Source organism: Phyllobates terribilis, unplaced genomic scaffold (assembly GCF_046119375.1).
Source record: "Phyllobates terribilis strain yellow unplaced genomic scaffold, ASM4611937v1 Scaffold_4__5_contigs__length_816908805, whole genome shotgun sequence".
NCBI lineage: Eukaryota > Metazoa > Chordata > Amphibia > Anura > Dendrobatidae > Phyllobates > Phyllobates terribilis.
Window position 1 is genome coordinate 766,872,182 of NW_027362764.1, and position 14,351 is coordinate 766,886,532.

Sequence of the window (14,351 nt, forward strand, 5' to 3'; positions counted from 1 at the left end):
AAGCACGGATGAAGATCAGGAAGACCCTCAACCCGTAGAGGAAAAGTAGGAAATGATCAGCACCATACTCGGAGACTTTCCCCGGTCCTGGACACAAGTAAACAACGCCATCGTGGTGCCCGTCGTCACCTTTCTCCAGCCAGCCCCTCAAGTGCCTACAGAAGACCAGGTAGAGCTGGAAGAGCAGCCGGCCCAGGAGGTAGAAGAGTCCACACCAGCAGCACAGGAGGATCAACCCTCTGCTAGTAGTGAGCCTGCCGTGCCCCTAGTGAGCCAAAGAGTGCGCAGACAGCTGCCCAGCTTACCCATAACACCTCCTACACCCTGTAGTGCAGGACCAGTTAGTGAGCTCCGTAGGTCCACTAGAGTCACTAGAGGTCAAATGCCCGCTCGCTGGAGAATCTAAACTAATGCACTGTGAATTTACCTGTTTCTTGAAAATGTTTATGGTTTATGTTTGTTGCCTGTTATTAATTATGTTTCTCAGTTACCCTGCAGATTTTTATGGACTAACAGGTTATGGACACTGGATAACCGGAACAATTTTGTAGATAGTTGCACCTTGGTGCCTCTTGTGAAGACGGCCGCGGAAGAGAAAACCTGTCTGGCGTGGCCTCCTTGCGGTCCAAAGTAGCTAGCTTCAGCCTTGCAGCCACGCCCAAGGACAACGCAAGGGGTTTGCTTTGGACAGGTCCCCTACTTCGCTTAAAGCTTCACCTTGGCTGATATGGACACCCGGTTGCGGACACGCCGTGACCTTTAAAGAACTAAAGCTTCTTGTAAATATGTTATTGTGTTATTGTTATACACTGTATTTATGTTTCTTTAAAAAATGTGTTTAGTCCCGGAGTACTAAAATTTACTAGGGGGGAATGTGACACCCCAGGGGTCTGGTTGCCACAGTAATAGAGATATTATGTCTGAGATCAAGTGGGAGGTTTCTCTGGTCAGGAGCTCTAAGCATGCAACACGGCCCACCCAGACCTGGGAGGGGAGGAATCTGCCCTAATAAACTGGGTCTGGGGCGGGATTAGGTGAGACAGAGCCTGCAGAACAAGCAGAGCAGTCAGAGCCTGGAAAGGGAAAGTGACAACAGGAGCTCTGTAGGAGCAGGAGCGAGTGCCAGAGGCTGGAAGCTAGAGAGCTCGCCTTGGCTGAAGACACTAATACCGGACACGGAGTCCGAGGCTGTGGGGACATCCAGGTCCAGCAGCAGAATCCAACCGGCAGGGGATTCCATGTCCTCTGGCCTTAGAAACCCGAAGGCACGATCACAAGCAAGGGACCAGCACCGCCATCGTGAAGCGAAGGCTAACGGAAGGCCCCAAGTCACCGGCCATACGGGTGAGCACCACACGGTATACTCAGGGACGTGGGCTACTTCTACCCGCATAGAGCAAGGTAGCCAGGAAAGAGTGCAGATAGTCGGGGAGGCCTACAACTCCACCTGGCCAGGGGAGATCCTGCTTGCTCACAGACTGACCAGGCCCCAACTGCTAACCAGTACTCCCGGGAGGGTCTGCTTTATACCATCAGTAAAGACCCTGAACTGCACCACACGTCTCTGTGATTCCTTGCTGCACCAGCACCATTACTACTGGGACGCTCACACCATCACTCCCATCATCCACCTTAGCTGCCCTGAAGCAATACTTCTCCCGTGGGGGGTTATCCCATACTCGGCTGTGCAAACAACATCAGCCTCAGCGGTCGGCAGCGCAGCGGCGGTCCTCACTGACCGCAATCCACGGGTGGTGTAGTCGGACATTGTTCTTACCTATAGACTGCCACTGGTTTGACTGCCCTGGGCACGGACCGGGTCACCGCCACGGAGGACTACAACCCCCAGCGATCCGGCTCCAGGTATCCCCCTGCACAGCCCAGGCCCAGGGGGCGTGTCACATATACTCCTGAATGTCAAAGAGTGATCAGCTTAACAGCAATTACTGTACTTGCAAAGTCAATATTTGCCCAGAAAATGAACTTTAACCCCCAAAACACATTACAACATCATGGCAGTCCTGCCTTAAAAGGAGCAGCTAACATCGTTTTAGTGATTGATCCATTAACACAGGTGTGGGTGTTGATGAGGACAGGGCTGGCGATCAATCAGTCATGATTAAGTAAGAATGACTTCACTGGACACTTTAAAAGGAGGCTGGTTCTTGGTATCATTGTTTCTCTTCAGTTAACCATGGTTATCTCTAAAGAAACACGTGCAGCCATCATTGCACTGCACAAAAATGGCCTAACAGGGAAGAGTATCGCAGCTACAAAGATTGCACCTCAGTCAACAATCTATCGCATCATCAAGAACTTCAAGGAGAGAGCTTCCATTGTTGTCAAAAAGGCTCCAGGGCGCCCAAGAAAGACCAGCAAGCGCCAGGACCGTATCTTAAAACTGTTTCAGCTGCGGGATCGGACTACCAGCAGTGCCGAGCTTGCTCAGGAATGGCAGAAGGCTGGTGTGAGTGCTTCTGCACGCACTGTGAGGCGGAGACTCTTTGAGCAAGGGCTGGTTTCAAGGAGGGCAGCAAAGAAGCCACTTCTCTCCAGAAAAAACATCAGGGACCGACTGATATTCTGCAAAAGGTACAGGGAGTGGACTGCTGAGGACTGGGGCAAAGTCATTTTCTCTGATGAATCACCTTTTCGATTGTTTGGGACATCTGGAAAACAGCTTATTCGGAGAAGAAGAGGTGAGCGCTACCACCAGTCTTGTCTCATGCCAACTGTAAAGCATCCTGAAACCATTCATGTGTGGGGTTGCTTCTCAGCCAAGGGAATCGGCTCACTCACAGTCTTGCCTAAAAACACAGCCATGAATAAAGAATGGTACCAGAATGTCCTCCAAGAGCAACTTCTCCCAACCGTCCAAGAGCAGTTTGGCGCCCAACAATGCCTTTTCCAGCATGATGGAGCACCTTGACATAAAGCAAAGGTGATAACTAAATGGCTCATGGAACAAAACATAGAGATTTTGGGTCCATGGCCTGGAAACTCCCCAGATCTTAATCCCATTGAGAACTTGTGGTCAATCATCAAGAGATGGGTGGACAAACAAAAACCAACAAATTCTGGCAAAATGCAAACATTGATTATGCAAGAATGGACTGCTATCAGTCAGGATTTGGTCCAAAAGTGATTGAGAGCATGCCAGGGAGAATTACAGAGGTCTTGAAGAAGAAGGGGCAACACTGCAAATATTGACTTGCTGCATTAACTCATTCTAACTGTCAATATAACCTATTGATACTCATATTATGATTGCAATTATGTTTCTGTATGTGATATAAACATCAGACAAACACTAATAAAAACCAGAGGCCAGCAGATCATGTGAAAATATAATTTTGGTGTCATTCTCAAAACTTTTGGCCATGACTGTAGATGGCGGCATAGAGAGCTGCAGATAGCTGCGGGCCAGGAAAGGCCTGGAACCTAAGTTCCAAAAGAGAGGGAGGATCTCTGCAGCACCCAACACATGGGTGTAAAAGCGGCAGTGTGACCACACATACAATGGCGGACCCTGAAATGCTGGATCGGTAGCAAGGACGCCTCCGTGGCGTGGACACCAACCGGTAAACCGAAGCGGTAGAGCGTGCTGCTCACAGCATTCCCCTAGCCCTAATTTATGGCTAGGATGACTAGGAAGCTTTCAGCAGGAACCCTTGACAATGACTCTCACACACTGCATTTACTGCCAGAGACCTCACCCCAGGTTAGAAAGAGATAGACTAGACACCAGGGCGGAGCCCACGGAGCCCTTAAATACACTAGAGACAGCCCCAGCCCCCAAGGGCAACCAACCATGCTGTACCAGACAGCAGGGGGTGTGGCTTAGCGGCAAATGATTGCAAGGGGGCGTGGCTTAGTGACAAATGACCGCAAGGGGCGTGGTTTAGCGGCATATGAGCAGAAACGCAGAAACCACACTTAGAATCCCTAGAACAGAACCTAAATGCTGACAATTACTGACCAGCAGGAAAGGGCCTGGCCGGACGCCGCGAGAAAGCCCTTCTCCTGCGTACCGGCCTAACATTACCCCCCTCTCTAGGGCTCTCCCCCCGGAATTACGGATATGCTCAAAAGCGGCAATAAGATCCGGAGCGTTGATGTTGCCTACCGGCTCCCAAGTCCTATCCTCTGGACCATAATCCCGCCAGTCCACCAAATAAAACTTCTTGCCCCTAACCACCTTAGAAGCAATGATTTCATTTACCTCAAAGTCATCCTGAGCGGATTCCGAAGCAGCCGGAAAGGAACCAGAGAATTCATTGAGAGTAACCGGCTTGAGAAACATGGAAGGCGTTAGAAATTTGCCAAGCGGCCGGCAATTTCAACCAATAGGCCGCATCATTAACTTTGGCCAAGATTTTAAATGGCCCCAAATACCGGGGAGCAAATTTAGTCAAAACCACCCGGAGGCGAATATTGCCTGCAGAATGCCACACCAAGTTTCCAGGAGCAAAACGTGGAGTAGGACGCCGATTCCTAACGGCCATGACCCTCATACGCTCCTTAGAAGCACACAAAGACTCCTGAGTCTGATCCCAGATATACGTGGCATTCGTTGCCCAATCCTCCACAGTGTGAAGAGGCATAAGAAGCCCCGCCGACCGTTCCCTAGATGGCTTATTTCGCGCACAAGAGATGCAGGCGGTGACAAAATGGGAGATATCAGTAGACATCTTGGGCCACCAATAGGACCGAGAAATTAGCTCTTTGGTCCGTTTGTCCCCAAAGTGCCCTCCAGTCTTGGAGGAGTGACCCCAATGGAGAATCTGTTGCCTACGAGACTCTGGCACAAAGGTCCTCCCAGGCGGAAGTCCCTGCAAGGTGACAGGGTTTACAGAGAGTAAACTCTTGGATGAGACAATAAGCCGTGGTTCCGACTCTTCACCCAGGGGGTCAAAAGAGCAAGACAGAGCATCTGCCCATGGATTAGATTTACGGATAAACTCCCTTGCCAGATTATCTGCAATGTATTCTGACATTGCTTTCATCTCAGGGACCGACAAAAGATATAACCTGCCTCTTGGGAGTTCCGAACCCGGTAGAAAATTTATGGCGCAATCATACGCCCGGTGAGGTGGTAGAGTCTCTGCTGCTTTTTTGGAGAAAACATCTGCATACTCCACGTATTGAATGGGTAACACTGACAGCTCCAGAGGTAACTCAGAACGAGAAATAGGAAGCGACGGACGAATAAAATTTCCCTGGCAGGAAGAGCTCCACTGGATAACCTGACCAGTCGACCAGTCCTGATGGGGGGAATGCCTCCGGAGCCAGGGCAGGCCCAAAAGTGCTGAATCCACCCCCTCCTCCATCACAAGGAAAGAAATAGATTCGTAATGGCTAACTCCTATCTGGACCTGTATAGTCTCAGTGCGATGGGTAACCTCCTTAGGCAGAACAAACCCGTTAACTACTCGGATTTTAACTGGATTAGGAAGTAAAATTAATGGAACTGAGTGGCTCTGAGCGAAAGACGCAGACATAAAATTTGCCTCTGCTCCTGAGTCCACACAGGCTCCTATCTCCACAGTCTTCTGATCAAGAATGACTGAGGAAGGCAACAGAATTTTGGAGGAAACAAATTCATTTTCTAGTGACTCGCCTCCAACAGACACTAGAACTCTCCGTTTAACAGGCGGAGAGCGACTGGCGCATTGCCCAGACCGCCGAGGGGTGTGGGACAATAGACCACATTTTATTGACTGTTTGGGAGGACAAAGACCCTCTGTGTGTGACACCTCCATGGGCACAGAGGGGTCGAAATTGCCCGAACCCTCACTCTGAGGCACTGAGAAGGTTGGAGCAGGACGCTCCCGTAGCTTCTCAGCAGTCACCTCCAGTCCTCTCTCGGCAAACCGAAGGACAATTCTGGTAGCAAGATTAATCAATGCCTCAATCATTACTGGCACCTCTCGGGTAGCCAACGCATCTTTTACATGGGAGGCCAGACCTCTCCAGAAAATGGGAATCAGAGCTTCGTCTGGCCAATCCAACTCAGCTGCTAGGGTGTGGAAACGCACCGCATAGTCGCTTACGGAAGACGTAGCCTGACTAATAGCGAGAAGACGCATGGCAGTGTCATTGGTGACCTCAGAACCCAAAAAGACCTGTTTGAGGGCTGTTGCGAAAGCAGCTATAGTTTGCACAACTGGATCCGACCGTTCCCAGAGTGGAGTAGCCCACTCCAGCGCCCGCTCGGAAAGCAATGAAAATATAAATCCCACCCTAGACCTATCAGTGGGGTACACCTGCGGTTGTAACTCGAAGTGCACTGCACATTGATTGAGAAGCCCCCAACAGATCCGAGCGCTCCCAGAAAACTTACTAGGAAGTGCTAGGCGAGGAGTTGAGACAGGGAAGGGTATTAGGGAGGCTACTGTCAGGCTCACAGCCTGAGCGGTCAGAGTCGGAATGTCCAGAGTCGGCGGACATTGCTCTACTTGTTACAACTGAGACTCCAGCTGCTGGATATGGCATTGCATTGAGGATGAGCCATTCTGACTCTGTGCAGTAGCCGACCTACTCAGCCAGACCCTGGCCTAGTCTAAGGTTACGCTGGCGTGTCCTTTAATAAAATAAAATAAAACTTAAAGGACACGTCGGGGTCCACCGGACTGCAGAGGAGTTGCAGCAGCTGAGTCCCAGAGGAATGTTCAGCTAAGCACAAAGAAAGAAATAAACTAGTGTGTTAAGTGCACACACAAGTAGTAACTAAACAAGGTACAATGCTGGGAGTTAGCAACACTCCAGAAACAAAACTAATAAACTTCTGCACTGCCAGACACCGCTGTGCAGAGCAGGAAGGATTTGGCAGCATGAAATGCCTGAGCACTAGATGGCGGCATATAGAGCTGCAGATAGCTGCAGGCTAGGAAAGGCCTGGAACCTAATTTCCTAAAGAGGAGGAGAATCTCTGCAGCACCCAACATATGGGTGTAAAAGTGGCAGTGTGACCACACATACAATGGCGGACCCTGGAATACTGGATCGGTAGCAAGGTCGCCTCCATAGCGTGGACACCAACTGGTGAACCGACACGGTAGAGTGTCCTGCTCACAGCATTCCCCTAGCCCTAATTGATGGCTAGGATGACTAGAGAGCACACAGCAGGAACCCTTGACAACGACTCTCTCACACTGCATTTACTGCCAGAGACCTCACCCCAGGTTAGAAAGAGATAGACTAGACACCGGGGCGGAGCCCACGGAGCCCTTAAATACACTATAGACAGCCCCTGCCCCCCAGGACATCCAACCATGCTGTACCAGACAGAAGGGGCGTGGCTTAGCGGCAAATGACCACAAGGGTGTGTGGCTTAGCAGTACATTATCACAAGAGGCGTGGCTTAGTGGCACATGACCACAAGGGGGCGTGGTTTAGCGGCATATGAGCAGAAACCACACTTAGAATCCCTAGAACGGAACATAAATGCTGACACTTACTGACCAGCAGGAAAGGGTCTGGCCAGTCTCTCAATCAGCTCATCCGCCCTGGGCACTGGATAAAGGTCAAACTTCGACACTTCATTTAGCTTTCAGAAATCATTACAGAAGCGTAACGATCCGTCTGGTTTCGGAATCAGTACCATGGGGCTAGCCCACTCACTCCATGATTTCTCGATGATGCCTAACTGGAGCATCAGCCGTGATGGCTTGCCTCCGGGCTTCGGGTACCTGGTACGGTCTCAATCACACCCTTACCCTAGGTTCGCTGACAATGTCATGTTGGAGAACTGTAGTCCTGCCCGGTAGCTCTGAGAACACGTCGGTATTGTGCTGCACCAGTGAGCAAGCCTCCTGTCGCTGCTGTTTAGTGAGAGCACCACTTATCCTGACCTCTCCCCCAGACGCATCCCTGGCTGAAGGTAGAGAACTCTCTGGTGATATGCCCGGAGTGACGTCTGTAACTAAACACTCTCGATCTTTCCAAGGTTTTAGCAGGTTAAATGATAAAGCTGCTCAGGTTTCCTCCTTCTGGGCTGATACACCCAGTAATTTACCTCCCCCACCTTTTCTCGAACCTCATATGGTCCTTGCCACTTGGCCATGAGCTTACTCTCGGCTGTGGGTACCAGTACTAACACTCGATCACCCTTGTTAAAAGACCTGACTCTGGCTTTTTTATTATATGTGCACCTCTGGGCTGCCTAGGCATCTAACAGCTGTTCTTTCACGATGGGCATGACCGCTGCGATCTGGTCCTGCATACTAGCTACATGTTCAATTATACTCCTATGTGGAGTCGGCTCTTGTTCCCACGTCTCTTTGGCTACGTCCAACAGACCTCTAGGGTGTCTGCCGTACAATAACTCAAAGAGAGAGAACCCTGTGGAAGCCTGGGGTACCTCACGGACGGCGAACATCACAAAGGGTAGCAACATGTCCCAATCCCTTCCATCCCTAGAAACCACCTTTTTTTAACATGGACTTGAGGGTTTTATTGAACTTTTCTACTAGCCCGTCGGTTTGAGGGTGGTACACCGAGGTGCGCAATTGTTTAATTTTTAGCAGTTTGCACAGTTCCCTTGTCACTTTGGACATAAAAGGGGTTTCCTTATCCGTCAGGATCTCCTTAAGTAGTCCAAAGCGACAGAACAGTGCAAACAGCTCCCGTGCAATCATTTTTGCCGAGGTGTGGCATAGCGGTATAGCCTCCGGGTACCGGGTGGCATAGTTGGCGACCACCAGTATATGTTGGTATAGAGACAGTCCTCCGGTTCGCAGCCGGGATAACAGAAAGTCCATACACAATGGTTGCCGTGGGTAACGGCCGCACCAGGCCGCTCAGAGCCTCACGGGTGCAGAGCCTTCCCAGGCATGGGTTCAGCTATACACAGTCCTGCCGAGTTTTCCTGCTTTCCTCCTAGCAGGTCCCAACACTGAACAACACTAATCCTTAGTGCAGGGCAAGAGCCACTGGAAAACCCGGGTTGGAGGCAGGAGGCTGCCCCACTGCCTTCCTGTAGCCTCCCCAAAGAAATGAAGGCCCTACCGGGTTTTACTTAATCTGCCTTAGCCAGATAGCCTGACCAGGTCAATGCTCACCTTCATTCCTGCATTGCAGCCGCAGGTGAGTTTGTGACTGTAATGCACTCCAATGGATTTAATGGGTCTCTGTACACATTCTGGGGGATATATAACGTCCCTCGTATACGATCCTGGTCACTGCCTCACACCTATTATCTAAGACCACAATGCCCCTGTGTCCCATAGGATAACACTAGTGTTAAATGACATTTGCTAAATATAGGATCCCTATTAAGCTGGCCATACACATTAGATAGCTGTTGGCCGAGCGAATATTCAATGCTCAGCTGTCATAGCATGGCTATGAGAGAACCACTGCTATACTCCTAAATATTTGGAGAAAGTCTAGAGGTCCACATGCACATTAGATGGCCATCCGATCCTGTTGGGTTCTGCTGATTCTCTCTAATGTGTATGGGGGCCTTTACAGATTTTGTTTTGGCACTCAGGAGATTTGAGTTACAAATCTAGATGGGACATTATCTGGGTCTGATTTTTCCCCTCTCCCTATTGACATCATATCCATGCTCAGCTTAATCTACATGTATTTGGGAAAGTTGGACAGATCAGCTCCTGGTGGCTGATAACTTACCATTTGGTTGATAGTTATCTAAAATGAAAAATACTTGTCACTTCAACAAAAAAAAAAATAATGTTTCGGTTCTAAATTTGGACCTTCATCAGACACAGATTGCCTTTGGTCCAATCGAGAATGTTTCAAGAAAAGATGGAAACCTAAGTCATATTATATATTGAGACTTAGGTCACCTTTCTATTTTGCTTCTTTTTCTGAAACATTTCCTACTGGACGAAAGGCAATCTGTGTCTGCTGAAGGTCCAGATATAGGACCGAAGCATTTCAGTTTTTTGTTGGATTGCCTTACAATAAAATCCGAGATAAAATCTGAGAAAAATATTATCTTCATTTTGGAGTACCAAGTATTTTTAATTTTTAATTCAATGGATGTAGAACCCTTCTTGAACACCGTTCATCTAATAAGAAGGCCATATATCTCTATATCTAAGTTATATAAAGTGTAAAGCCTTTCACATACTTTGGATAGCCATCAGCCAAATGATGGCTTGTTCCCATAGAGAGCTCAGGAGCGCTCAGCCAAATCAGCATTTGGCCAGCAGCTATGTCGGCAATTTCTATCATCTACAGTTGTGCTCACGTTGCCCAATGCTCCTGTGTTCTTAATGAGAAAGCCGCTGCCAAAAATCAATGAGGGTGTCTTGTTTCCTGGAGAACCAAAGTAGTTCTGAAGTTGGACATGCTGGATTTCTAACTCCCCCGACAATCATTTATCGCATAAACATTAGACTGTCGGTCGAACTCTACCATATTGGTGAGTTCGTCCGATGATATTCCTATGTATATTGGGACCTTAATGGGTGTGAAGGTGTATGGGTATATTAATACTCAGCAGGTGAGGTGGATCCTCTAAGCCTTTGGTCCGGGTTGGCACATGGACCACAGGTGTCAATCCAGCAAGCAAGAAAGCACGTGGGAAGCAAGAACTGTAAAGGCTCACGAGGAATCTCAGGAGCAGCAGGACAAATGAAGTGAAACCAAGAAGGAATAAAAACAAGTACAAACATACAATACAAACAACACAGATGGGGGAGCTCACCTAACATAGGACTAGGAGTCTTAATCCCAAGACACAGGTGTTTGTCAATGGACCTTAAATAAGTCTAGAGAGGTGATGTCACAGATCCACACCGGGCAACCAGAAAAACCCAATATGGAGCACAATAGAGGGCAGCGGACCCAGGGGAAGGGAGCAGAGACAGGATAATCCATAAATGTTGCAAGAGTTAATATGCACTCCGAATCTTAACTTCAGAGGTTCAAGAATCATTGCCTTAGTGACAACCTGAGATGACATAAAACTTATAGAGTTTCTCCTCCCTGGGAAATCTAGAATATTAACCAGATAATGAGAAAAAACAAATGGCTACATCTCACAAACGTTCTCTTGGTTCATATGTTGTTAACATTGAGAAATACCCTAGACTTCCCTTTCCCACATAGGAAATATTTGGAGATTGTTCTCCACCGTCATCTGTCTTTCACGGGAAATTAGAAGCATTAATAGTTCCTTTATTTGTTCCTGGCTGTCTAGTGAGAGCAAAGGAATGATAGGAGTAATAACCGTCTTCTCCTTCCTATCACCGAGGTGCTTAACACTTACCTGCCTTGAAGCTCGGTGCTCGGCTGTGTCACTCTTTTTCAATCTAGTGGGTGTCAATCAGATGGTTGCACAGAGCTCCAGGTGGTTGATTTCAACATGTAAGACTCCCATCCAAACACTGATAGCTTTGCAGTATCCTCGGGGAAGCGTGATCAGAATCAGCAAGCGGGCACCATGCCTTCTGTCTTGTATCTCTCTGACTTATTGGGATTTTTTTCCTGCTTTATCCTGTAGTGTAGCAGAGAAATGTGATGGTGATATTTTGGCTGTTCTATATTTCGTAGATGTAAATATTTTTGACATTGACTTTTTTTTTTTTCAAGAATTTGTTCAAGTTACAATTTTTACTAGTTTTTCTTTCAAGTAAATAAAAATCAATAATTCCAATGGTTTTTCATCATTATTTAAATGTAATAATAATTTAAATGTAATAATGAAAAATCATAATTTATATCTTAGGGAACAGTTTTTTTAAGAAGATTTTAATTATTTCTTTATTTTTCTTTGTTCTTAGCATGTGTTCACAATGAGTTTTTAGTTTTTGGAAGAGAAGCTGACCAGTAACTCTCCAAGTTTTTAATGAGTTTTCGGGTTTTTTTTAGGAGGATTTGGAGTTTCTGCTCAGCGTCCACTTCAAAAACTCAGCTAAAAGATTCAGTGTGCACATACCTCAAGGCTAAGTATTTTATGGTCTATAAGACGTACCGGACCATAAGAAGCACCTAGGTTTTAGAGGAGGAAAATAGAAAAAAATAAAATAAAGCAAAAAATGTGGTCATGATGCACTGTTATGGTGGAGGGGGTCTGCTGCTGACACGGGTATAGGGGTAATGTCCCCCAATTCTGTATCTATAGCCCCCATCCTGGTATATATATGCCCCCATCCTGATATATATGACCCCCCTTCCTGTTATATGTGGCCCCCATTCCCATCCTGGTATACATTGTCCCCCATCCTGGTATGCATTGCACCCTCATCCCAATCATGGTATACAAGGCCCCCTCACCCTGGTGTGCATGGCAACCCAATCATGGTATGAATGGCACCCCCATCCTGGTATGGATGGCACCCCCATCATGGTATGCATGGCACCCCCAGCTTTGTAGGCATGAATCCCCCATCCTGGTATGCATGGTCCCTCCCATCCTGGTATGCATTGCCCCCCTTCCTGGTATGCATGGCACCCCTCATCCTCGTATGCATTGTCCCTCCCATCCTGGTATGCATTGCCCCCCATCCTGGTATGCATGGCACCCCTCATCCTCATATGCATTGTCCCTCCCATCCTGGTATGCATTGCCCCCCATCCTGGTATGCATGGCACCCTTCATCGTGGTATGCATGGCCCTCCATCCTGGTATGAGTGGCACTCCCATCCTGGTATGCATAGTCTCCCCATCCTGGTATGCATGCCCCCCCCATCTTGGTGTGCATGGCACCCCCATCCTGGTGTGCATGGCATCACCATCCCCATCAATGTTCACACACAAAAAATAAAAGGATTTTACTCACCTCTTCGCTGCTCCAGTGCTGCGTCCTGCTCTTCTGCAACCAGCTGATCTCAGCGTGTGAGCTGCGCATGACATCACTGCCATGCACCATCAGACACAGGCAACAGCTGCCAGAATAGTCACTGCCGCCTACGTTGGGACTATGGAAGTGGAAAGTAGTGACTATTCACTCTCCTTAATAGCATGCACAACGTCAGCCGCGGCTCCTGCAGCGGCCGGGTGATCACGTGTGCCCGCTTTAAAGAGCATGAATATTCATGCTACTACAAAGGAGTAGTTCCTAACAGCAGCATAAAAAGTATAGAAAAAGTCCTATTGAATACTTACAGCCACAATGGACCCCCTGATGAAGGCAGCCGTGCCGAAACGCGCGTCGGGGTGTGGGCCATTGAGGAGCGTGTTCTAGTCCATTAATTTGCTGTCCTGTGCATCAGATATACCTGCTGGTATTCGTATCATGGAGGTGGCGCCATTTGCTATGTATTAACCATCTTTAAATTTACTTGATATGTACTTGCACCTTAATGAAATGGCGCACTGTGTTTGCACAGAGAAATTCTCTATCATGGCAGCTTTATTTGCAATCATGCCTATTAGTTGTTTGCTCCCCATTGGCGATCCTCCATTGCTTTATTAATTACTGTCTCTGCATGTGATTTTCATTTCTTAATTATCTTTATCAATAAGGAATTTTTGTACATTTATTACTGGTTGGGACATTTATGCGAAGTTTTGTTCTTTTTGTGTTTCTCTCAGCGTAATAAAGAAGCGGGCATGAGAAGTGGGCATTAGATTTCTATAAATCCCATCCACTTTGTTGGAACTGTAAGAGCCTGCGATGTATTTGCAGTGGAAATGTGCATTGTCAAAAACTCATCAAAAGCTCATCATGGGCACATAACGTATGGGCTGATTCAGATGCCCGTATCTCATGTACAAGCACTATCAGTGTTTTTCACAGATAAAACTCATACCTATGATAGTCTAGGGGCCTGTTCACATATTCATCTTTTTTGTTGTACCAAATAGTCCACACAAAATTACAGAGACTTGTCCAGTATTGAGTGTCGGATCAAAACCGTCAGTGCAAGTGTATGGGTATATGAAAACATCAGACAGACCCAAAATATTGAATCCTCCCAAATACAAATGTTTGTGCGAGTTCCAAAAAATGTCGGCTAGTCAGTCGCTATTAGGGCTCGAAAACACAATCATTTAAATCGGACGAGTGCTATCCATGGTTTTGATGGGTCACACTTGTCCCCATGTTATTCTACGGGGCGGTGCCCATGTCCAATTTTTTCCTAAGACTGAGAGGTCCAAGAGCAAAAATCACAGCATGCACGATTTGCCTTTAAGAATCAGATTGAATACACCCATTCATGTCCATGGGTGCAAGAAAAAAATTGGACCACATTTGGATGACATCCGAATGTTATTCAATTTTCACCGACTGGAGGAATGGAGAAGGGGGATAAACATTTTTTTTCTCTCCAACTCCAAGAAAATCATATTCCACTCTGATTAGTGTTTGATTAGCATAATCAGACTGGTTTTCGTGGATGGATATAACATGGTTGTGTGACCCTTGACATAT

General features: G+C 47.5%; 1 long non-coding RNA gene across 1 annotated transcript in view; it reads right to left on the reverse strand.

Moving 5' to 3' along the window:
- The window catches only part of LOC141264529 (uncharacterized), a 55,439-nt gene extending 43,966 nt beyond the window's left edge, over positions 1-11,473 (reverse strand). Inside the window, exon 1 of the long non-coding RNA XR_012319994.1 lies at positions 11,243-11,473. This is a non-coding gene — a long non-coding RNA (uncharacterized lncRNA). The remainder of the gene's footprint in view (positions 1-11,242) is intronic.
- Between the last annotated feature and the right edge of the window lie 2,878 nt (positions 11,474-14,351).